The following is a 23,185-nucleotide window of genomic DNA, read 5'->3' as shown; positions in this document are numbered from 1 at the left end:
TATAATGATTGGATAGTGCGTAAGATGTTATCATCGCAGGTTGATTATAATTATTCGAATATAGATTTTCATTAACGAATGCACGTACTGTGAATATGAAATTCTCAGATGTGAATACATACAGTGGCGAATGAAAGAATGTTTGAAAGATAAATAGTACGAAGGCGTGTTATAATTCAAGAAAAGTTATAATTGATGATAGTAATAAATTCTAATAAGTAGAAAAATATTTATAAAATTTCTGAAACAAAACTTACTAATATTTAAACACGCAAGCAAGTACTGATTTTTAACCTTCTGCTGGTGTATGTAATTTTAATTAAGAGCGAATAACCTTGCAGTTAATTGCGATCTGATAAGCTGCACTTTTATCGGAATAACAAAAATAGGCATCTATTATTTAACTTCAGTACGTTAACTTCAGCATACGACTACCGTAACAACGGTTACAGGAACGTTAGTCACAGGCACGAGGATATATACTAGTGTTTTCCCACTGTCCTACACAGGCATAACAACGTTACGCGTTCCCGGCGTTTATGCTAATTTTTTCCGACAAGCCTGGCTATTTCAGAAGAAAACAGGGCCGCGTACGTAATATAGTCGTGTATAACGTCGGCTTGGTCGAGACGAAGAAATGAGATTTTCCACGTTTACGGGGCATTCCACGTGGAATTTCCTGTAAAGTCGCGTTAAAGGAGTTTGGAAAAGATTCCCCGCAGAATTATACGTCGTTTCACTCGAATATGGTCTTGTTTTCACGTCCCTTTTTCTGGAATCCACCGCATGACAATCGACATCGTGAAAACAGTCACACAGCAAAAAGTGTACACCACGTGTTCCTGGTGATTTCTATTTTGACGTAGGATCGAGACAGGAGGCGAGAGAGTTGCAATTAAACGGCAAATGAAACGAGCGCGGGTGTTCCAATATGGCGAACAAGGGAAACTGTGTGAAACCGTGATCGCGGGAATTTAAATCGATACGCATCAGACAGTAAGAGCGCAGTTTCTAGGTTTTCTCGATTCTCTTTTATTTTAATTCATGGACATTGTTACATAGCGGGTTGATGAAGTATCGTGTAAATATCATTTTTTTTTTTTTTACTAATTGATTTCGCTAACAAAATTCTTTAGTAATTGAATATTGCTCTGCATATTGAATTGACGTAGAAAAAATTAAAATCTTTTTTAACGTAATTTTATACCAAGGCTTTTAGCGAGTTAAATGTTTTAATTTTTTCAAACTGCTTTAAAAATACATTTACATTTTGCTGTCAGCATGAATTGTAACTTTAACCAATAGCCGGCGTCTTTTTGGTAGAAAATTTTAAGTTCGTAAACTTTGCGTAAAGGGTCAACTTGCGCGTGACACCAACGTGACCTCACTGGACGCTAGCATTTGGCTTGATAATACGTTCCTGCCACCGGATATGGAATTGTTGACACTTTGACTACCACGCCGAAATCACATGTTTCGCTCAGGACGCCACGGGAGTATTTTTGTTATTCAAAGCATATAATGGCAAAATAATAATAAATTGATGATGTAAGACAACATTCTTTCTCGATGGGCCGTTTATCTTATTGGTGGTCACGGGTAACGACCATGGCGCCTTGGTAACAGTTGATAGCGACATATTATAACAAGGCTTCGTTTATTTCAACAAACCATTCGCATTCGAAATTTCGTCGTGAGCAAAACGTCCAGAATATATTGTTGAAACGTGTAGAAGATATTAGTAAACAGTATTTGCTCATTCTATATATAATAGCAAGGTATGTTCACACTTCTAACTTCAATTATATGATTATAAAGCAGCATTTACGATTTTTTTCTAAGCTGTGTTTATAATAATATTCGTAAATTACCCTTCAAAGATATGGATGCAAACACAGTGCACCGTTAGATGCAAGATTTGTTCTCATTTTTTTTTTATTGATGTTCTAATAAAAATGTTTAATTGTTCAATGGGGCACTTTTTATTTCAAAGTATCTTCTATTTGTCGGTTATATTCAAAACGTCCTAACTGTCAATTTTCATTCAATTTTTACAATTGTAAGAAGTTCAAGCGCTCCGGTCACCAATGACCACCGTGGCATCACAGGAGAAACCGTGGCCGGTCATATGACTAACGTGGCAGTCAAAGTGTAAATGATAATTGTATCGTTATGTGAGTACAAATAATTTTGTGACAAAGTACGTCTATAGGTTCTTTGACTTTGACGGTTCGCGATTGACTAATAACGTTGGATAAATAAGTTGATAGGCATAATATGGGGAATAGTGGAGCACCGCGCCCCATTTTTCACGTGTTTTTCAAACAGTGTTTAATTATGGCGCATAATGTATTATTTACCGGAGTCAGTCGTATCGCAACAGATTCCTCAAATATTTGAAAGCGGCTCGCCGTTCGCGTTTCCCTGTCGAGGTATGGTCGATTAATAGGGCGCTCGTGTTTGTTCAGCTGTCGCCATCGCCTCCCAAATTTTTCAACGGCAAGCAAACGATCTGCATGGACCGATATCACAAGGCGAGGAAAATTTGTTGACGTTCCATGGCAGTGTTTACAGAATCCGTGGAAAGGCTTCTGCGGAGGAACTCCAAGAACAAACAGTCCGAATAAGAGATCTATACGCGTGTCGAGGAAAAATACGGTTGTGATACGTTCTCCATTGATTATTATTCTTTGTGATCTTTTGCGAATCGTACGATGTTCCAACGATTCACGGCAATGATTTAAATGGTCTAAGTTTAAAAATATTTGAATAACATTGGCTGAGTACCAAAAGATAAAAAGATAAAAGAGCGGAGATAAGAAGATCCAAAGCATCGTAACCTGAAGTTTCAAAAGGCCACAAAGTGAAAGAAATCAAAGATCTGGAACTTCGGGCATCTAAAGATCCGAAAAAGGAGATCCAAAAGGTTCAACCTTGGTAATACAACAAACTTGTTGCCGCATTAAACCATCGATCTTTCCGCTAAGCCTTTAAGTACCATACACGTAACAGAAGATCGTAATGTTATAAATGTGTGTTAAGCCGATCGTCGGCAATACCGCGAAACTGTATCCTTCTCGTTTTACCTGTGCAATTATCCTCAGCATCGTTTCCGGTTTACAGCGCATTACGATCTGTCTATAGGCAGGAAGTCGAGTGGTTCACATATTAATCTCGGCGAATTAAAATGCACGACGCGCACGCAGCTTCTGTTTTAGTGGCGCAATGAAACGCATTGAGTCACGCTCGCGTGCCAGCCAAACGGCAGAAAATACCGTGCAGTTTTAAACGCTGCTCAAAGTTTTCTGGCGGTCAGCGATTTTCATCGCATAATCAACTGATATCTATGGTAAACAAAGCTATTCTGAAAAAGTTCGAGAAGCCAGTTTCCTAGATAACGTAAAAACATTGAACCATTGCTCAGATAAAGTTCATTAAAATCAAAGGGAACTACGTTAAAAAATAACAGTAATTTAAATCCCAGCCGAGGATACAGAGGATTCATAAATATTGAAACAAATTAACGATTTCCCTGGACTCTGTTTGAATACGCGAAATTCGTTATTAGAAAAGTGATCGTTGCATTATGTAAAAATTCCACTATCGTTTTTATCTGTTTCGATCTGATTCGAATATGAAAAACTTTACTGTACTTCCACTGTTAAATCACAAATTTTTCAACCTGCCATATATTAATAACCATCCGTTATCCACTATCATATATTGATACATAAACTATAAATCAACTGTTACACGTTAGTACGAATTAAACGTAATCGTCGTTTCATGACACAGAGAAAATTCAAATTTTACTAAAACCGTAATCAAAGTCGACAAACTTTCATCGCGATAGAAGGCGCCAGATACCGTTGCCGTGGTGTCTAGAAGAATGTCCTCGCGCCGCTATCGGTCCGAGAAGTGCCTCGAAATGTAACCGTTGAAAACACGACAGGACCGATTAAATCGCGAGAGAGGTAAGAAGCAAGAGAGCAAGCTTCTCCGAGCTACGTGGACACCGACGTTGGATAGAGGCGGTGGAGCGGCGATTCGCGGACGGACACGGTCGCTCGCGGATTCGTAGCGGGCCAAAGCAGGAACACGGGTTCGAAACAGGTTCTGGCGACGGCAGAAACCGTAGATCCCCGAGATGTCATTGAGGCAAATGGTAGGCGACCGGCTACGGCCGAGATTTCACTGTAAATGTCAAGCGTCGGCACATAAAACGTCCTGGCGATTTGAAGGAAAGTCGTTCGTGGCACAGGCGGAGGCTCGCTGTGTGCTTTTTTCGCGTTTTGTTTTAACTCTGTGTCGCCTTCCGACTCGTGTTTAGACACGAGGCTCGGTAACCGGCAAATATTCGACGAGTCGTGAGATTGCCAACGACGCAAGACATTTTCGATCTTTACACCCGATAAATGTAGGAAAACAAGTGCAACTTCGTGGCGATAACCCAAGCAACCAAGAGCGACTCGGTATCGGCAAAAGTGGAAAAGTTATAAATTCCTCCGACCACGCTGGGATCATTTTGTTCTACTCTGAAAGATCTCCTTCTCTGTCTTGTCCTTTCTTCTCGTATCTTTCTCTCTTCTTTCTTCTTTCTCCGATCGAACCTCTTTTTCCGTCTGCACCGTCTGCTCCACCCATTTTCCTTGTCACTCCCATTCGTCCTCCTCGTCCTCTTCGTCCTGTAGCTTTCTCTCTCTTGGCGAATACCTTCGCCAGACGGTAATGCCTTGAATGAAGTACGGTTACTCCACGCTCTAGTGTTTGGTATTTTATCAGTGACATTATTATTCCCGCGTCGGCGACGCTAGTTCGAATTTATAGACCGACAGAAATGTCTCCGTTGTTTCGCAATCGCTGTATTTTCGCGTCGTGGCACGAGGGACCACGTTCCACCGAGCCTCGTCGTTCGACTTCAAGCGTACACTGTTGCTCATAAGTACACGAACACTAAGTGTCCATTTCAATGGTCTCTTTCCTTTTTAATTTACTGTAGCTACAAAAGGTATTCGCCATTGTATTTGTTATAGTATTTAATCATAATGATTACTTCCATCTCAGTATATTAAATTTTACATTATTTAATAGTGCTTTCGTATAATTACAAAAATCTGATATTATGAAAATGAAATGAATTTAGAACCTGATAAAGGAATTCTTCGTTAGAAAATAAGGGTATGTAACCACTGTATGTTTATAAAAATGTGAATTTGCATTTAATGAAGCATAAAATCGTACTAAATCTTTCCACCTGTATTTCTTCAACTAAACTCGATTCCATCAGAAATAAGCAAATGGCTGTGTTCGATCGCTTCGCGGGGAGACGCTTTCACAGCATAACGCGCCAACGAGAGTCATAAATTCTCGTTACGATACGATGACCGACGCCACGAATCAGTCGACCCCTATATCGATTAAGATAATAGGGGTGGTTGAATAATTATAACACTGATTTGACAGCTTAAATATACTCTCTATTTCCAACAACTTTCCCTCGAAGAATATAAGGTGAAGTGTGACTGACAAGTTGAGATGTATTCTGTTGCTATCCCTTCTTTTGAAAGGTTGCTAGCAAGTAAGGTGTTTTCCGTGAAGCCAATATTTACACGGAACTAATAATGGCCGTTGCCCGCCCTTCATCACCGGTCGCTTGCAGGTGGAAGTGGCCGTTGAATATTGTACATGAGAAAATCCGCTTTTCCCATTTTTCCCTTAATGAGTAATAACTGTAGGGACCGTTTCGGCTTGAGAGATGTTTCTAACGGTTAAGGGCCTTTGACAGAAAAGTAAAGGATTGAACTTTATGGGGAGTCCTTAGGATGATTACTGATGTGAGTTAATATGTTTGTACAGGTGATAGCCATCTTGACCAAGGGGTGGATTGTGGTTTATGGAAAGGTCACACGACGAGACAGGTCGCATACTCTCGAGCTAGTATATACGTCAAATACGATATATATAATGGGTACGAGCACGAACACACTCGAAGGACCAAGTTTCGGAAAGGTGTGACGCCTTGAATTTCGGAGGACAGCTTTGATTTAACGACGTTCATCAGGCTGAACGTTACGAGGGTTCTTCGCCCCTTGTCAAAACCGTTCCCCTCGTAGAAATCTCACCCACACAACTAGCACTCGCGTATACAAAGAGAAAAATCGTCGGTTTACGGGGTCTAACCGTGCGTTCGGCTCGCCCTGCTCAGTGCAGCTGTTTGCGAGCTTTTTATATTCCACTTTCCATCTCGACGGCAGGAAGATTCTTTCGAGACGCATTTACAGGTTTTTTTTACAGGTTTACTACTTAAAGTTTAAATCTTGAAGCGGAGTTGATTACACTGGTATCCATTATTAAAATTCTTCGCCATCGATAACGGTTATCGATAATAAAAATAAAATTCGGATCTTTTATATTAGTCAGTGGTAACCAAAATTAAATTTCCCTCACCGATAATGATCACCGAAAATCGAACAATTTTTAATCATTTATAATGGTTATCCGTAACCATAATTTGTTAATTACAGGTATTAACTCTTATACCATAACTTTTAAAATTTATCAATAGTTATGATGTCTGGATTAATCAGAACCAGAATGGCTGAAAGATAATGTTATGTTGCATGGCGGGGAACTCTTAGCCAGAACGTTCGTTTTATCTCCACGGAAATCCAACGCCTTATTTCTTTCAAACAGATAATACTAAAAGGCAACGTTCCAAATTCTAATGCTTTCTACCTAATTACAAGAATCGGGGATCATATCTAAACGATTGTGCAATTGTATCAGTAAAAAAACCCGACATTTATCTATTCGGTTGTAACTCAATCGTGACCCCAGCCACCGGTTATAAACAACAAACTGGAAGAAAAAAATCGTGGATAACCGTGGAACATGTTCGAAGGGGTCCAGCGGCTCATTCGGACATGGCGCGAAACGCTTTTCCAGGCTGAGCGCCCGTGCCATCGACGAGAGCCCAGAGCGTTCCCCTCGTCTCAAAACGCAATCGTTTTTGCTGCCGGTCCGGTTCTCCTCTGGCACCGACCTACCGGAACGCGTGGAACTCACCCAACATCCATCGAGGACCGGCTACGAAGTGCTGGAATATCAGCGATTCTCGATGTGCCCGTGAGCAACCGAGAACTCACGACTCGCGACTCACGGCGACCAACGGAATGAATCGAGATGAGGAGGGGGGATGTTCGAAGCGCGGTTGTTGGGGTAGCTGTGGGGAGGTTCCACGAGGGTAGGGGGAGGGAGGCTGTCCACGACAAGAGAAGGTGGAGAAGGCGAAAAACTGGGGCGAGGAGTCGAGGGGAGGCACGAGTACGTTGCACGAGCCGTGTATTCCCACTCTTGGACCAACGTAGTGAAAAGGAGTGGGGGAAGGAGCCGGAGAACAGCGGCGGAGAGCAAGCGTGGAACTAGCGTAGAGTCTGCGCTAGCTCCGACTTTTCAGTGCCGTCGCCAGTGGCAGAGCCAGTTTCTCGTAGCATCGGTGAGCCGGCGGCATCGAGGCGCCCCTTCAGTATGAAGCCGACGACCGTGCCAGCTGCAGCTGCTGCACCTGTCGTCCCGTCTACCGCGACAACTACGCTCGTCGTACGCTCGGGTGATTTGCTCGCCGGACGCTCCTGATCGTGGATCCATACAACCGCTCGACACCGATACTACATGGATACCGTGCTTCAGGCTCCGATTTCGTTCATCGAGAAGGACTGAGCGGAAGAGATACGTCGCGCGGCTGACACACAAGTATATATACCGTGCCTCTGGATAAACCGTTCCCGTGGATCGTTCAGTGGAATAATACAGAGGAGGTAGGAGGATCGATCCGAGCGATTCCTCGACAAAGATCCTCGGGACGCCGCGAGAGAGGATCTCGTGAAATCTCCCGTCTCCCTTTATTTCTCTAGCCCTGTTCCTCTTTATATTTTCTCCTTCGCCTTTAATACGGCCGGTTCTTCCTGGACGTGATCGGACGGCGATCGGCTTGTGCTCCTCCAGTGTTTCTTATTCCTTTACCCTTCGCTGGGTAAGGTTGCCATTTCTTTCTTCGTCGTTATCATCGTCGTTATCATCGTCGTTGTTGTCGACGTTGCTCCAGTTCATCCTCCTCCACCTCCTCCTTACGTTCACTTCGTCGCGTCTTCTATAATATATAGCGGCGCGACGAGGTCGACCGGTCGCGAAGAAACTGTGATACGTAACGCGGTGAAGAAAGAGGAGACGCGTGCGGGACTCCGTATAATAAAAGTGAAAACTCGTTCCTCCGGTGTCGTGGTTCGGCTACTCGAACGAGAATCCGTGGAGCCTGTATCCCATCACCCCTTCGTTTGGATATTTCGGACTACTGCAAGAAACTCGTGGTTGGATCTCGAAGGAACGTGTGGCGTCGAACCAACCGCTCGTCGTTGGATCGAACGGGCAACCAGCGTGTGCATCAGTGGCGAGGTGAGTCCTTCGAACGATAAATTCCAGCACCCTGGCACGAGGGTCAAGAGCGGTCAGACCTCTCGCGCGTCGCGACGTGTGTAGACTGGTTTTCGAGTTCTAGGACTCTCTGTCTCTTTCTCTTCTTCTTGGTCTCGCATCTTCTTTTTCCTTCGTCGTTCTCTGTCTCGCGCATTGTCGTCATATCGTTTCCCTTTCTCCTGTCCTGTCTTTTTCTCTCTGTCCATCGAACATACCGGTGATAAATCTTCGCGATCTCGCCGACCGTTGACTGAGCAAATTACCACCGTGATCCTTCATCTTCCTATTACCACGCACACGCTACGTCGAAGGGTGATTGTTCTGACGGCGCGACCGTGGGACCATGGGGTTGCGTCGACGTGATCAGCTCGTGGAAAGTGAACGCACGTCGCGGACGGTTCACGACCGTGAAACGAGCTCCGCTCCGAAATTGGGATGGTGAAATTAACCAGGATCAACAATGGCGATCGGGCGATTATCCCGTTCGACGCAGCTGAGCAAATAACTGGGCTAAAATGCGTATCCCGTATCGTCTTCTCTCCCTGCGCTTTTACTCTTTTTGCAAAAACAGGCTTTAATTATTTTCATACCTCGTCGCCCCCTGATTAACTTTCTCGATAATTCGACAACTTTCTCGGAAGTATACGATCGCTGAAATATACGATCGATCCGTTTCGAATGGGAATTTTAGCTGGACGAAAATTTCAAAGCAGCTGTTAGAGGATCCTCGAATACGACATTGGTACGATAAAGTGGAAAACGTGCTCGTCGTTGGATCGACAGTAATAAGTCATACTAGGTGCATTACGAAGCAGAGAAAATTACCGGCATGATCTTTCATCTTCCCATTATCGTCCGGGTAGCACGGTCAGGATCACGTTGATCCCTGTCCCGTGAGCAGCTCCGATTCAATCGACTTGAGGGACTAGTCAACGTTACCGGAATCTCCGTGCTATGTCCTATGATCAATAGAGACGCATAACGAGACCTCCAGTCATTCAGAGGATCGTATTAAGCCGGACGATTATGTTAATTCCCGTGATCTTAATCTCTGAGAAGATACTGAACTTTCTTAGGTGCCGAGCGCGTGACACGCAAACGAGCTTAATGCGACTTGCTTCAAGATATCAGAAGATCTTGAGAACCGAAATCTTCCGAGTTACGATGTAGACAGTCAGGATGTTATGTAATAAATGTACTTATAAGTCCGAAGCTTCAGCACTATGACGTCACTCGGACTATGTGAGTGTTAATTGTTACTATATAATTATTATTAGTAAATTTTCAGTAGTCCTATAGATTTGCAAAAATTTACCGAATTCTGTAACATGGAAAAGAAATATTTTGAATTATTCAACTTTTCTATAAACGCGACAAATTTGGAATTTCCGTAAAAATATTTCAAGGATGGAGATCCAGAGCGGTTTAGTAATATTTTTACTAAGAAATGCGAAGACTGCAAGAAGAAATATATATATATACATAGTTGCACTAATTATACGGGAACGTTCGTACAAAGACCAATCGAAATTTTCTATGAAGGTTAACGTTATCGATTAATTACATAGAAATCGGAATATCGAAGGTTCGCATAAAATTTACACCACTTTCGTCAACGATTACACGTTCGACTTAACGATTCCCCGAGTGACCCACATAAACGTTCTCGAAACCGGTGGATTCCACCTGAATTCTGTGTGCGTCGCGTCGTGCCCGAGCAAGAGTAGAAAAGTTTCCTTCAGGCGAAACTCAACACCTTCACCGTCCCATCAATGACGAGAATAACGAATCATTTTGCTCGTCCACGTTCTCGTTTACCGATTGTTCAAACAGACCGTTTCAACGGAGGTCGATGACCTCCTTACACGAATCCCAGGGTTCTTACGACCTCGACCTCGAGGTATAACCGCGGAATAATTCCACGATGGGATAGTTAAAAGAGTGGACGCAACGTGACGGAAGATCTCGAGGCCAGAGGTGAGATCGCCTCTCGTTTCGAGACTCTTGAATCTGCATCGTTCGTCAGATATCCAGCTCGATTACTCGAACGAAGGTTAACCCTCTCCATCGACGCTTCTTCCGTTTCATTTAAACCGTAAACCAGGAACTGTTCGACTATTAGCAAACGTGTGTTGCATTGAACGAGACAATGTAAAAAAAATCACACGATAAAAGAGCCAGGATTTCCATAGAAAAGTTCTGTTTCCACGTTGATGAGAGAGACCGAGGTTGCGTTCCCCGCGGAATTCTTCGTTTTGAACCTATGTACATTGTTCCATGTTGGCAGACGTCATAACAGTAATTAAACGTAATCTAGCTTCGGAGAGCCGCGCTGGGAACGAAGAAAATAGGGGACGTTATTAAGTTCGAATTCGCGCAGACAATAATCAAGCTGGATTGCGTCCCTTCTTAGAGGAAAGTGGCCTAATCCACTTTTCGTCTATTCAATTATACCAGATTACCATGGGAGATTCTTCTGCGTTCCGCTAACGCGAAACTTCATTAAACTTTATCTTGGGACGTCAACAATTTCTCGCTATATTTTTTCCAGATCCCTATATTTTCTAATAGCAAGTACTCAACAAGAATGTTAGCTTTTAGATTAGAAAAGTTCCTTTGCAAATTATTTTTATTAGTCTCGATGTGTCAGAGCATTTAGTTTATACAGTAAGCGAGAGTAGGTTTGAATCGGGATCAGATTAGGTGAGACTTGGTTTAAGGTTTTAAATTCAATTATATCCAGATTTGAATTCAGCTTAAATTTCACAAGTTCTCTATATGCTATAAAACTAGTATTCTCTGATTCTGCTCGCCGAATACTTATAATTTGAATAGATAATGATTTTTAATTAAACAAGACAATATATGATAATTGTAAAAAGTTTTTTCTACGAAAAAGCAGGGATTAGTTAAAAAATTTGCGTATTAAAGCAGCCTAAAACTCATTACAAATGTTTCCCAATTATCGATAACAAGTTTAGCAAGGAGCCTTTAAATTTTCAAGAAAATGTCGGTATAAAATAAAGCAAAAGAGCTAAAGATAATAACTTCGACAGACGGCGGGTTGATGAAGCTAATCGAGAAGTCGTTTGCTTCACGAGGCAAGTTCGCGCAGAGACGATGGCTTAATGTTTCACTGATCGAACAACTCAGGAAGAACGTGGCCGTTTTCATCCGGCAACACGAAGCACCAAACGCTGTCTATACTGCAATCTTGACCTAATCGGCGATTCATCCAACAGGCGGAAGAGGAATGCAAATGATAGATCACGTCGCGAGTGACGTAACGTTTGTCCAGGTTTGCGCAACGCCACCGTTTCACGGTCAAAACGTGCGACACGTAGCTGAAACCAGCTGGTCGAACTCACGGCTAAGAAGACGATTTATGGTCCTCGGTGCAGGGAAAGCAGAAATATTATCGTTTAGAATACATTAACCTTGCGAAAATGAGATTTATGTATTCACGATTTGATCGAAAGATTTGCGGGATCGCGTACTATGCACGCGAATACATGAGATCTGGGTCGAGATATTATTGAATTCTATTATCACGTTCGTCTTTGTATCACTTGAAACGTTGATTGTGTATCTACAATACTACTTGAAGTAGCGTGTTATTGAAAAGACTACTACTCTCGAAATAAGCGAAACATTTCGACCATAATCTTAACATGTTTATAAATTCATTATTAAATCGTATTAAACCGTGTCATACATTCAAAAACTTCATCGACAAACAAGAATCACTTTTTCAAAATACCTCATTCTTTAAAATTATCAGCACATATTGCAAGCCACTGTAAAACATTGTTTGTCGTACTTTGTAAAAAATCATCTCTGCTATGTACAGACAAGACTTTATTTGCCTTGTCAAATTAAAAGATTAAATTCCTATGTTATACTTATGCACGTAACCTTGATCTTTCATGCAAAACCATTGCGTCACACGTAACTATGTGAATGACATCATTAAACTGTTGTTTACGCAATTTCATATTCTAGAACAAATGGTACATATTCTAGAAAAAAATGGAAAAATTTGGAAATACACAGATTTGTTCTATTCAGTAGATATAACAATGAACGTTTTACTTCGGATGTTTTATACATTTTACATTTAAGTTTCTGAAGTGTATCCTAAAGGCATAAACATCCTCGATTTAGATACCACGCGTGCTAACAACGTGTTAAAAAACGCAAAGACTATACTTTCTAATCTTAAACGTGTCACGCCAAACTACTATACAAATTCCATATAAATCCTCAAACAAATGCCGCTACCGTCGAAGACACGATAATTAACGACAATTCGAGCCAGCGTTCTTCGTGCCACGCCACGTAATATTTGCATCCAAAGAGGCTAGTCGTTTCATTGTACAAGTGAGCCGCCGTTCTTTCTCCAGACACCGATCGTTAGCAATAGATGAAACGTCGTAAAAAATTAGCGTTGTTCAAACGACTGCGCTGTTCGTTGGTAGCGTGGAAAATTACGGTTTACGCCGAGAGCATGCCGTTTATGCTTTTTACGCTTTGCACGCGGATCGCCGTTTAGGCGCTGTTTACAACGATCCTCAGGGCGATCCGCGAAGAGTACGCTAGGCTACTTGTAATTCAGCGGCTGGATCGGCTGAAAGTAAGTTAGTCCAGGGTTACCGGTTTCCGTGGTAGCCGTTGTCGTTCAGTCGACACGACAAAAACCGCGTGAACTCGGGCGTGAACGCGAGATCTGTCTGCGAACCTGTCGCGAACTCTAACGTTCCGTTCGGATCAGCCTTCCTCGTTCATCGGCGTCGCTTCTTTCGCGCTTACGAAGCTGCACCGTGCGGTTTTCCTACTTTTTACCAATGATAACGAGTAATGGGTAAATTGAGGGAGAATTGTTAGAAAATGATGGAATTTTTTGAGTGGAATAAAAAGTGATTGAATTTCAACATAATGTCTGTGTTGTTTCTATAGCCAAAATTTGGATAGTAAACAGGTACAAGTACTACTGATAGTACTTAACAAGTATGTACCATAAATACTATTAATGGAAAGTATTTTCTGTTTCACGTACATTTTTGACGAAAACATAGCGCGTTGTCTTTTTATTTCAAATATATTCCTGTCTGAATGTTGTCTGTTTTTTGAATGTCCATTACAGTGTGTTTGCTAATATTTCAATTAGTGTTATGACAGATTTCTTCGATTCGTAAACTCGTTACGACATGGAGCTATTTATTGCATTACGGATGCTCTGTTCCGTATGAAAAGACTTATTCTACATATAAAAAACGAGCAAATATCCTGAAAATTTCCAAGAAAACTTCAATACGCGATATCTTAGAGACCAAAATGCAATCAAATAATAATCACAAAACTAGACTAATTTGGTTATTAGAAGAAATGTTGCCAATGAAAGTAACAGACAGAGAGTTTCTTTGATTATTTTTCCGCGCTATGAATCACCAAAAATGTATCGTTTTTCTCTCTATAAAAACAGGCAAAAAGAAGACGTCATTGAAATCAACGCGTAACGAAGTTCTTGCCCATTCCCATGGGCAAGCGAGTAGAACGTAAAACCAGGGAAAAGCTTGAAATCGCGGGGAATTGGTTGGATCGCGCCGGTGAAAGAGACTTTAATGCCCGCTAACAAGAAAGTCTACGGCACGAAGGTCGTGGTAAAACGAGGGACGAATTTTAAGGGTTCGAGAAGAGAAAGGCAGAATGGAAGATTGGCGATGTTAGAGAACAATAAACGCAAAGTAACGCGGCAATATCGCCGGCAATTAATTCAATTACACAGTGAAAGGAAGTTCAATGTCGACTAACAAGGCTCTTCGCGGACGTCACTGTCGCAGCGTACGATCGTGTCTGCATACACGGGTTTCTTTCTCTTTCCTTTACCGCCGTTTCCATATTCCTCGGCTATGAATGGGACACGCGATAAATCTGTCAGGAAAAAGCGAGTTGCCAAGGAAACCGCGTGGCATCCGCGTTTGACCTGGACTCGACCAAATGTTACTTCTTGCCAGATTAAAACCTCTATGCAGATATTTCGATTTCATCCGATATTCGATGCATAGGTGAATTAATCTTTTCATTCCTACGATTAGGTTACGCGTCATCAATTTAATCCTGCAATCGCCGTAAGCTCAAGTGCTACCTTTCTGGTTTCGTTCTTTCTCCAAACGTGATTAACAGCTTTTCTGTAGAAGAAAGCGTGTTTCGTATGGCTCGATTAGCTTTGTTATTCCACTGTGATCGCAAAAGAACATATAAATTATGTTTCGATTTTTTATTATTATTTCAGATTCATAGAAAATTTGCTACAAGTTTCCAACACGTACAAAATAAGTCCATATTACACCTAACTCGGCAGCAACTTGTCTCCAAAATTGGAATCTAACATACGAAGGTAATAATCGAAGCCAAGGCTGTTCAGGTTCTGCAAACTTCATGATTTCTGCACGAATAACCCAGTCGTTTCGCAATAGGATTTCAGACAAATGAAGATAAATATAGTAACTATTGATGAAGCGACGCATGCAACGACCTTGCTGAACAAATGCTACGATCACCGGTACAATCACATGTCGTGTCACTCTTCTATTCATCCTTTGATTCGATTTCCCATACGATTCGCACCGTGCGTTATCTGCAATCACCACGTTCCAACGTTTCAATGTATCCAACGGACAAATGAAGAATAATTGCCACGTAGATAAGTTTAAAACGGACAACGGCGTTAATTTTTGTCAATACACGCGGGTCGGTAATCGATGAAGTAAGGGGGATAATTGATAGAATTCGTGGAGGGGACAAACGATCGCGTCGATTACTCGGGGATAAGTTATTTTCTCCGACGACGACGTTGGTCTCTCGATCGATCCGCGGGATGGCCGTTAATAAATCGCCACGACGATAAAAAGACATTGCGAATGGTGCTTTTCCAGCCCGCGGGGCAGCTGTCGCCGCAATTACTTCTAATCGGTTTAGAAAATCCCGCGTGCCGAAACATAGCTACGACGTCCAATTAAGGAACATCCTCGACGATCGATCGCGATCGCCGAGTTCTTTCCGCGATCGGCCACTCGACCGCGCGTTGCTGATTCGGCCCTTGATTTCACCACGCGCTCGATAACGAGCATCGCCAGCGAACCTATTAAATCTCTATGGTATCACTACGTTATGCTGCCTTTTGCTATTTGCTACAGCTTCCTGTAAATTGGATTGTGTAAACTGTCTTTTTTTTTGTACATGAAGCGGAAATAAATATAGGAAAATTTGGAAGAGTCTGATCATTTAACGAGAATCACTCAAACCTTTCAATATTTTTCGTCGTTAAGAACGAGACACACGAATGAATTCTCATGGCAGAGATTATTCATTTCTAACGTTATACGCATACTCTGGCGCTCGTAAATTACAGGATTTTTTGTATTTTATTTCGCTTCTGCTATGAACGCTAAGTAAGCAGCGTATCATTAGTCAGACATTTTCGTGTATTAAATTTAGATTATTCAAGCAATGTACATCAACTTTTCAAGTGATTCGAATAATTATGAGCGGTAGTGCAAGTGGTTCTAATTCGATGATCAAAGACCGTGTGACAAGGAAGATAAACGTGCTTTAATTACTTGTTATATAATTTCCAGATGAAATAACAAATGAAAAACAACATTTCTAACGAAGATTGAAGAAGCATACTAAATTCTGCGCAAACTTCAACATTTTAAACTACCTTAGTACATGCTACAGAAAAATATTAATGCAATCGATTGATAAATTAATTCATAAATTCGTTTATTTTACTTTTACCCGGCCATAAAGTAGAAAAATGTACTTATCCCTTCGAGAAACTCGTCGAGTTTCCGGTAAACGTGAGCAATAACCAACCCAACACCGTGGACATTAATAAATCGGTCACTTTCTTTACTTTTTGGGCGGGACACGCTACACACGATTTCTACTCGCATGTAATTTCCAAGCGATTGCACTATTTGCAGACAGAAAGCTGCTGTCAATTACTCTTCCTGTAACATCAATAATCACGGTGTCTTGGAAGTGATTCAGGGGAGCAGCTAGAGGAACATTTGTCAATCAGGGAGCACGAAAAGAACCGTTTCTGATAGTTTCGAAATGTAAACTCTAAAACTGGACCGACGTCGTCGATCCTAATTTGCTTCTTGCTCCAATAACAAATGAATAATGAACTCGAGTGAAAAAAAGATCCATCCGTTGCCTGCTTCTTACTTATTCTAACGGATGTGATCTGTCGTAGTGCTCGAGGATTTCAGTTTAATCTAAATTACCAGCAAAGTTACGATTAATTATACGCGCGAGAAAAACGAATACCAGATACGAATTGTCTTTCATCGTCCACGAATGCCAATTTTACTGTTGAACCATCGAGAAACGAAAGGCAGTTAAAAGCGTTGAACGCTAAGCTATCTGCGACGACGAATTCAATGTATCGTCACCGCAAAAGGATCGATATCGTTCGACCAAACTACCGAAAGAATATTACAACGGACCGATAGAAAGCTACGTATCTCGATTCCGTCGCGTTTCATTTCTCCAACGAGCTAATATATGCCATGTCCATTTTAACGCATGTAATTACGATTGCAGCAAAAAAGCCAAGTAGCCATTGGATCGTTAATAAGAGGCGACTTCGCGCCAGGAAAAGTTCCTAACGGGCGTGTCAACCATACCGACACCATAGGCGAGTTGCCTGGTCGAGATAACTAGCCGTCCTCGATAGTCGATTAATAAAGAAATTATACGACGTAAACAGTGACCAACGGTGCTTGCGTGCCCCGTGACGACTTGCAGAAGATTTCCAGTTGCTTTTCTAGAACCGCATTAACTATAGCGAAGGCTCGCGCGAACGCAATTACTTCTAATCGTTTTAGAAAATCCACGATGTCGCTGGTTGATCCAGTCGAGACCAGACGCGAGCTGTGTGACTAAGCCGTCCTTCTGGTTTCTGTACGCCGGCTTTTCAAACCTCGTCCAGGTTTCCCCGACGCGTCTGCTTTAACCGTATCTGGCCGATAATGCCTCTTACCCGGTTGTGCATACAAGTCGCGAAGGAAGAGAGGAACGTAGCCAAGAAGCACGTTGATCGTTCCTCTTCCTGCAGCCGGTCTTGTTTTTCCCGCGGAATCGAGCGTAGGAGAAATTACCCGGTCGTCGGCTCGAAAAGCCGACCGACGATCGTTCTCCCATTAGCCTCGTTACGTTCGAGAATGGGTCGAGGAACTCTCTCCCTCTTCTCTCTCGTGTAAGTACGTACGTGGCTTGTCGCGTCTCTTCATCCTGTTCGACCGCCTCGATCGATCGCCACACAACCATGTGATAACGACCGGTGACGAGATGGTTTCTAGGTGACGTCGTAGGTGGACTGGACAACATGAAAGTTGCGTTGCGCCTGATGGAGGATTCGATAGTGGTTTTCGAGACGAGACAATGATTGGAGATGAAACGAAAGGGGACGGAATATCGTTGTTGATAATGGATCAAGATATACCTATAGCGTTCTTACTTAATAGACGCGTTTTCACCTTGGTACTTATTTGCTTCGATAGTGGGAACGTATTAAAATTAGAACGATATAGGCAAGATTAGCGTGGTCCTCGTATAAGGATAACACACAGAATCCTGAAACGTTCCATTTTGTCTTTGTACTTCTGAAGGATTTGTCAGTGGGTAATATTAACGTATAGCTTGTTCAAATAAACCAAGTATCTCGTACTTGATCCTTGGTGATATTGGTATTTTAAAGTAGGTATTTCTTTACTCGTGAAATTTGCAGGTTTTAAAAAACACTTTAGAAGAAGTGAAATATTTCAAAAGGAATTTTATCGAGTAGCTGCCAAGTTTTATTCCAGCAATGCTCTGGTACCGTGAAACTCTTGAGATCTATCACGTTGGCAGATAAAAGTTTGTTTGAACATAACTATGCGTTGGCGTGGAACTTTCGTGGAACGGTTGTACAGAGGTACAGAGCAATCTCTGTATCCCACCGGGACAAGAAACGAATTCTACGAGTTGGCAAACCCGGCTAGTTTTCTACTAGCTTGACTAGTTCATTGAACGTCATGCTTTCAAATCCAATTGTTCCAAAAACGATCCCAAAGTTTCCTCCAACTATAATCAGCATCGGGCCAGACGGAAAATTACTCGCCTTCGGGCGAGCAAAAGTTTTTCAAGCAACTTCTCTCCTCGAGGACAATGACCGATCTTATTCGGAGCAAACACGAGTACTTCGTCGAAAAAAGTTTGCCACAGAAGTTTCCAACTAACGAGTGCACGAGATAGTTAAACGATCTACCAAATTAGTTGCATCTATACAGAATTTTCTAAGAAGATAAAGAATTATTGCATTTTATTGACTTTTATTATCGAATTCGTCTTTGTTGAAACGTTAATTGTGTATATGCCAGGAGCAATATATCGATAAAAAGGGCGCTGTATTTGTCAGAAACGAAAGATTTTAGTCGAAATCTTAACACGTTTCATTATCTAATCGATTAAATTATACCGTATATGCACGTATATTGTGACTAAAGTTAATGAAATTTGGGGATCGTAATATTTCAACGGTTAAATTAACTTTTATACTATCACGACGTATTTTATCATAGCACTAAACAAAGTTTGATAAAGTATGATTTTGCTAAGAATCTTCAGAAAGTAGGAGAGTCTTTAATCTCATTCCCCAGAAGAAATTCCCCAGTTAAAAGTTTAACCGAAGTAGTTTGAAACTCATCAGAGCACACGGGATGGCTGTTCAATCTGTAAGGTTAGCTTCGCCAATAGACGATCTTTTCGAAAGAAAAGTAAAGTGAAAGAGCAAAGAATCACACGTTTATCGAGATGCGTATCTATACGAGATTCGTTATTTATCGTTGGTACCGTAAGCACCTTCACCTCGATGCGGTAACGAATTTTTCCGCTATAGATCGGCAATGTTGCTGATATTTAGTTAGCCTGGTACACGTGGAAATTGGCGGCGAAAAATGATCGACTACGTGATTCGATGGATTTGAAAGTTTCAATTAAAAGCGCCCCGGATATGAGTGGCGGGCACCGTTTCTCAAGTTTCACTGGGATCGATCACGTATTTCATTAGAATTTACGTACTCTAGAACATGCCGGGGCGGCTCGTTACCTTCGAAATCGTTGCCTTGCAGCTTTTCGACTCGCCTATACCCAGCTTATTTCGTACGATTTAATGGCTTAATCGTCCTCCATTTTTCGCTTCGATAAACACTTCAATCTTGCGTAGTAATAGCCGCAACGATTTGCTAAATAAGATATCAAGATATGGAGATTTGAACATTTACAAGATTTGCCACTCAGAGATTAGAAGATTTGAACAATTGATAGATTTGAATGTTTAAATATTTGAGAATTGAGATATATTTAAGTATTTAAAGAGTTGAAAATTGAAAGATTTTAAGTTCGGAAATTTAGATAGTGGAAGACTACAAAATTTGAAAATTTGTATACTCGGAGGTAAATATTAAAAAATTTAAGAGATCGAAAGTTTAAATATTCGAAAGTTTGAGCTTTGTAGAATTTTTATATTCGCAAATTTAAGTAAACCAAAAATTAAACAAATTCGGGAATTTGAAAATTTGAAAATATATTCTTCTGCAACTTCGCGCTTCGTCGAAACTTGATTTTCTACGTATGTAAATTTCAACAATCTATCAATGTGTCAACTCCGAATGCAACATGCCAGACCTTGAAAATCACATATCAGGTGGGTAGTAATCAGTTCAAAAGTACAATGCTTAGTTCGTAGGGGGCTCGTAACAAAGTTGTAAATCAGCGGTTCGCTAACTTTCTCGAGACGTCGTTACTATCGATCATGCGTGCAGCTGGATGGAGCTGTTCGCGTGCCATTTCGCAAGGGGCCACGTTCGTTCTATTCTTAATGTCCGCGTGACTCCGTATATGGAAAGTGCGTGAAACGCACAGCAGCATTCCATATAACGAGGCGCACGTCAGAAACGGAGAAATGAATTTTCGCGCGTTTTCACAATTTGACTGTGTATCGTCTTTAACCCCGAGACGTGCAATTAGCCTCGCTAAATAAAAAGGAAAACGGTCGATCTCGCGACTCGTTTCTCACGCCGTTCGCGAGACCAGACCGCCATCGGTAAATTGTTGGCTCGCGCTGTTCGCGAAACGTCCATTAATCAGAAGCAATAACGCCGCGACGTCGGTGCATCCTGTTTTTACGGTTATTGAAAGTTATTACCTTGTGCAGACTGTTTCGGAATTATAGGCTAACAGAACTGGATGAGAGGAGTCGAAAGCTAGCAAAAAATTCTCGATAAACTTGTGTCCATAAACTAATGTTACATGGAATATTCAAGTTTCCACTTTGCGTGAATGTACATTAGTTCTCTTTTCACATTTTTACCTTATAGAAACGCGACTTTGTTGAAAATAATTCTCCGACGCATTCATAAGCTGTTTCAAAGAAGATTATTTTCTATCTACTTCTTTGGAACATCCTATAAACGAATTAAAAAATTAGCGAGAAACAAGTCATGTTAGTAGTGAAACGTAGAAAGAGAACTCATATACATTCCACGTTCTACTTTACATTCGGTATTTACTTGAACATTAACATACATTCGTGGAAAGTGGAGAATCGAAAAGTGGCAGAATAATTATTCTGTTGTTTCTTTTTTCCTTGACATCACATAACATTTTTTAAATATCGTATTCTACACTAACTTTTAGTTAAAAATCGGCCTCTTCATTCCGCGTCACAGACTTTCCATCTCGTTCGACCTAACCGACTTAACCTCGGATAAACGAGGACCTCAGAACAACCAAATTTCAAGGCGAATTTTCAAGAGACCGCGAAGCGGACTCGAGCCGACCTCACCAACAAAACTGACACGTGAAAGGCGATTTTCCTCCTGGAATCGCTCAGTAGCGTTCGAAGAGTCCGTTAAACCCGTTTCCGTGCAAAAGGAAGCCATCGCGTGGCACGCGTTCGCGGGAAGCTTTCAGGACGTCGACACGCAGGCAAATCGACTACCCGCTTCCTTTACTTTCTATGAGAACCGCGCTTAACCGGTAAATTATGCGCCGTTGCGGCAAGAAGTCGCCACGCGAACCGTTTCCGAACGATCACGCCCGATCGAACGCTATCTAGTTCCTAAACTCGTGATTTCCCACCGAACGAGTCGGCAACAAGAAATTTACCCGTTTCATCGGATGTAAAACGCGTTTACTTTCTTCTCTCGGTGGATACTTTTCATCGTGGCCATGGAATAAACGGATGAGAAAGGATGATTTACGTAATTCCACGGGCACATTTCCATCGAACGATCGACCAGTGGGGAAACGACTGTTACAGCCGAGTCGTAAATTTGCCAACTCGATCTCCCGATTGTCGCGTTAGCCTCCTAGCGGTTATTTATACGTAATTCCCGGCGATTTACAGCGACCTCCGTTTGCGTCCATCGCGATCGCGCCGGAAGTCGAGGATACGCGACCCTTGACAGGCCAATGTGAACGTGCACGCGCGCCTTCCTGTCGCGCGTGAAACGCAAACCGCCGCGATCGACGCGGATCGTAGGATCAAACGCTACACTCCTAGACGAAAACTCTTGCGAAATAAACGTCCACGTGACTTTTCTATTCCGAGCGGTTACAAATAGTACCGGCGACTTTCTACGCAAATCGCGTCTTAAGAAGCGTCACAAATCATACGCTGCATCCCCGACCGATAGTCTCACAGACAGTTTCACGAGATTTACGTTTGCTATTTTTCTCATTCGACTAGGCGAATCTCCTGTGAGCCATTCGTGTCCTCGATTAATATTAGTTGCCGACCGAAATTTCCAGGTACTTACAAACATACATACGTGCATCGTAGAAATCTTTCTGTTTCCATGGTGTTTGTCGATTATTTTAATCCTTTGCACTGGATCTTTTAGTACTTTAGTACTGGATAGTACTTTTTAATATTCTAGGCTTTCAAACTTTCTGAAAAAGTTCTTTGATACTAGAAACTCTCTACTACTGTTACGTCCGGTGACTCTCTACGGTCGAGGCGTCCACCAGCTGTGCACATAGAATTAAGCGGGTCGTAATAATCCTAAGGATCGTACATAAAACGAGGTTTTTTGATTTACCGTTAAGACCGGTAAGTGGCATAAAACATCTTCGATTCAAGAGGTTCCTTATGGTTATTGCTCCATCAGATAAAAATTGGGGAAACGTGGGTGTTTCCCGGGATTCCACCCGCAAGCGACCAGTGGCGGGGCGATTACCAGCGAACAAGAGTTTTCCTTTGCAACAGCATCGTCACCGGGCTTTACTGGATCTACGACTACAGATCAGTCAACATCTCTGGACTGGATCTACGACTACAGATCTGTCGACATCTCTAGACTGGATCTATGACTACAGATCAGTCAACATTTCTATACCTTCAATCATTCACCTACTTCTCTTATTCCTTACGCAACAGCGTAACTATCTTCTCTACAAAGTTGTTAGAAATATATATTATAAGCTGTTAACCTGAGTGTTATACTAATGCAACCACCCCTATTATCCTAATCGAAATAGGGGATCAATCTGTTCGTGGCGTCGATTATTCTAATCGTAACGGGAATTTATGACTCCCGTTGACGCGCTTCCTCGTGATCGCGTCTCTCCGTGACTGGTCGAATAAACAACTACGTTATCA

General features: G+C 41.9%; 1 protein-coding gene, 1 long non-coding RNA gene and 1 other non-coding gene across 4 annotated transcripts in view; 2 read left to right on the top strand and 1 right to left on the bottom strand.

Moving 5' to 3' along the window:
* LOC117211058 overlaps positions 1-23,185 on the bottom strand; it is a 132,040-nt gene that overhangs the window by 8,428 nt on the left and 100,427 nt on the right. The window lies entirely within an intron of this gene.
* LOC117211056 (storkhead-box protein 2) overlaps positions 7,450-23,185 on the top strand; it is a 112,683-nt gene continuing 96,947 nt past the window's right edge. For both annotated transcript variants that reach the window (XM_033454623.1, XM_033454622.1), the window contains exon 1: positions 7,450-8,451. The gene's annotated coding sequence lies outside the window, so the exon portion shown is untranslated. The remainder of the gene's footprint in view (positions 8,452-23,185) is intronic.
* LOC117211102 lies at positions 18,036-18,137 on the top strand. The gene has a single exon (XR_004488205.1). It is a non-coding gene; the product is annotated as a U6 spliceosomal RNA (small nuclear RNA).

Source organism: Bombus bifarius, unplaced genomic scaffold, assembly GCF_011952205.1.
Source record: "Bombus bifarius isolate JDL3187 unplaced genomic scaffold, Bbif_JDL3187 scf7180000008216, whole genome shotgun sequence".
NCBI classification, from domain to species: Eukaryota; Metazoa; Arthropoda; class Insecta; order Hymenoptera; family Apidae; genus Bombus; species Bombus bifarius.
The sequence above is the reverse complement of the archived record's forward strand: the minus strand, read 5'-3'. Positions and strand labels throughout refer to the sequence as shown.